This window comes from Lactuca virosa, chromosome 2 (genome assembly GCF_052849685.1).
Source record: "Lactuca virosa cultivar CGN04683 chromosome 2, Lactuca_virosa_CGN04683_v6, whole genome shotgun sequence".
Classification (NCBI taxonomy): Eukaryota; Viridiplantae; Streptophyta; class Magnoliopsida; order Asterales; family Asteraceae; genus Lactuca; species Lactuca virosa.
Window position 1 is genome coordinate 193,454,976 of NC_136427.1, and position 3,737 is coordinate 193,458,712.

A 3,737-nucleotide genomic window follows, 5' to 3' on the forward strand; every position below is an offset into this window, starting at 1 on the left:
AGATTGAGTAAGACACAAAGCCCTAGTACTGAGGCTGAGATAGCAGAAATGAGTCGAATACCTTATGCTTCAGCTGTAGGATCGATCATGTATGTTATGACGTGTACTCGACCTGATGTAGCCTTCGCTTTGAGCATGGTTAGCAGGTATCAGGGGAACCCTAGCAAGGCACACTGGACTGCGGTAAAGAATATCCTCAAGTACCTACGGAGGACTAAGGACTGGGTCCTTACCCTCGGTGGCAGTGAGGACTTGAGAGTTGTAGGGTACAGTGATGCTAGCTTTCAGACTGACAGGGATAATTTCCGCTCTCAGTCGGGCTGGGTCTTTACTCTAAACGGAGGGGCAATTACTTGGAAAAGTTCCAAGCAGGAGACAGTGGCTGATTCCGCTTGTGAATCAGAGTATATAGCAGCAAGCGAGGCAGCAAAGGAGGCTATATGGCTAAAGAACTTCATCGGAGACCTTGGAGTTATACCAGCTATAAAGGAGCCAATGGAGATTTTCTGTGACATCAATAGTGCGGTTGCCTTAGCCAAGGAACCAAGAGATCATGGGAGATCCAGACACATTGACAGAAAATATCACTTCATCAGACATCGAATAGAAGAAGGAATCCTCGTGGCAAAGAGGGTATCATCAGATGAGAACCCAGCAGATCCCCTCACGAAGGGACTGACTCGGGCTAAGCATCTCTGGCATGCTCGGAGCATAGGGCTGAAGGATGATATTAGTTTTAGTAGTTAAATAATCTTGAAATTTGTAAAATGTAATTGACATTTGATGATAAATAAAAGCTGTTATTTATGAGTAAAGTGTTGCTATCTCTTGTCAATCGTTTACTATTATTTCTTTTTGCATGTTTTGACTTCCAAAATAATTATGTTATGGTTTATATCATATTATTCAAACACTCCACAGTCGGTCATATGTTGGAAGTAGATATGAATCAAGACTGTCATGGGTTGGCTTGTAGAGGTCTAAGATGTTAGACAAAGCGGGGCTACAGCACTCATGAGTGCTCATAAGTTCTGAGTATTGGATTCAACCCACGCTCACTTGTATCACTTCATGGAATTTATCTCGAGTGATCGTGAGACGGTAATATCATATAAGTCTTCAAACCTAGAGATATGATTTGTTGCCTATGAGTTGGTTATGCATTGATTGCACAAAAACGCATTGGTAACTCAATGTTATAAACCGTGCCTTTGTGTGTAGTTCAACAAGTAGTAGAGCAAACATATGAGTCGAAGTTTATCTGTTCCTTCTAGGATTAGAAGCGATATCTGGGCCCCTCGATGATTTTGTTTTGACCTATGTACCGGGCCCGGTCAGAACTAAATTGATGTGTTCAGTTAAGTTCTATGTCAAACAAATCGGAAATCGGGAAACAAATGTTGGACAATAAGCAAGACCATGTTTCATGTATTTGTCCGGCTGATATCTAGAACAGAGGATTATATGATCACTTATCTAAAATGGCGCTTCATAGTTCAACAGAGTTTAAAGAGCTACGATTGCTGATCGGTTCCTGAAGTCATACTTGCAACTATAGTTATTAGACTTATCCAAGTGGGAGACTGTTGGATATAGTGTCTAAGTCCATAACTATATTTGGTATGTACTTGACCCGACCCGGCATGGTCCATTTGGGTTGCACTTCACCCGAACAATTTATGGATAATCGTTTGAGAATAGTATAAGTTATGATTTATTAATTATTATAAGTCCTAATATATTAATATAAAATCATATTATTTAATTAGTATTGATCTATAATTAATTTAGAGATCAAAAGTATGACTAATTAAATATGGGCTCTTGTATTTATATAGTGTGGGCTAATGCTTATTTGGAATGGGCTAGGCTTGCATGGAAAGTCCATGGATACTCCATGGAGCTTTAACCCATGGATCTCATGGAAATGAAAAGACATGGGTATTAGGGTTTACATGGATGTAACCCTAATCCACCACACTATATAAAGGAGGCTTTGGTTCTTGAAATTGCACTAGTTGATGTGTGTAAACCAAGAGGGCCGATTTCAAGAAGTTTGTGACTATTCTCTCAAGTTTCCAAGTTTGTGGTGATTTGTGACTTCCATTTGAGGCATCCACATTATTGGTGCTAGGCTCTCAAACTCCAAGCAATCAACTACTACTACAAGCTAAGTAATTCTACTAGTTTTATTTGATTCAAGTTTCCATGCCATGCTAGTTAGGATAAGAACCTTGGAAAAATAATTATTTGCATGTATCTTAGTCAAACATAGATCCAAGGTTTCTAGGGTTGCATGTACACCATAGGAGTGTTAGAATGCTCAAAACCCATCAATTTCTTGGGTTCTTGATACAGGATGTGGTTTTCACATTTGTTCTGATTTGCAGGGCCTAAGAAGAAATAGGGATGTGGAGCATGGGAATATAAACTTGATCATGGGGAACAGAAGATCGTCGCCTGTCACCAAGATTGGAGTTTACTCTTTAGTGCTTAGTAGTGGATTAGGACTAGAATTGAATAATTGTTGCTATTCGCCAGAAATGGCAAGAAACATCATTTGTTTTCATGGTTTATATAAACAAGGATTTAGATTTTCGTTTGATAATGAAAAAGGTTCTATTAATGCTTTATTTAATGGTGTTTTCTATTTTGAAGCATTGCCTTATAATGGAATATATGAAACTGTGATGGTTGTAGATAATTTAGGAAATGATGTGTTGTATATCGATTCTTCAAATGATTTGGATAAAGCATGATTGTGGCATTGTCGTATTGGACATGTCAACAAGAAGCGCATAGCCCAACTCCAAAAGGATGGAGTGTTGGAGTCATTCGACCTTAGGGACGATGACGTGTGCGAGTCTTGTTTACTTGGAAAGATGACCAAGTCACCCTTCACTGGTACTTGTGAAAGGGGTGAGGGTTTATTGGATCTCATACATATAGATGTGTGTGGGCCCTTTAGATCCACCACAAGGGATGCAAGCCGCTTCTACGTGACTTTTACCGATGATTATGGCAGATATGTCTATATCTACTTAATCAGGCACAAGTCAGAAACCTTTGAAAAGTTCAAAGAGTTTAAGCAAGAAGTGGAGAATCAGTTGGGCAGGAAAATCAAGATGCTTCGATCTGATCGAGGTGGAGAGTACCTTAGTCTTGAATTCCACAACTACCTCAAGGAATGCGGAATCGTTTCACAATTGACGCCACCTAGGACACCGCAGTTGAATGGTGTTGCTGAGAGGCGTAATCGAACCTTGCTCGACATGGTTTGTTACATGATGAGTCGTGCTTCACTACCTATCTCATTATGGGGGTATGCCTTAGAGACTGCCGCCCATATCCTTAACCTAGTCCCTACAAAGAAGGTTGCCAAAACACCTCACGAGATGTGGACATGGAAAGCTCCCTCGTTGGCACATATCAAGGTTTGGGCTTGCGAGGCTTTTGTAAGACGAGAGACTCACAACAAGCTCGAACCTTGTAATGAGCGGTGTATTTTCATCGGCTATCCATAGAAGTCCTTTGGATATCTATTCTATAGACCGAGTGACAATGTTGTCTTCGTTGCAAGGAGAGGGGTTTTCTGAGAACGAGAACTCATAAGCCAAGGAGACAATGGGAGGCAAATCGATCTTGAAGAGCTTTAAGAATCGAACGATGAAGGAACCTCTAACACTGGCGCTCAACCTGAGGAGGAAACTCCTGTTGAACCGATTGACGAGTCCTTA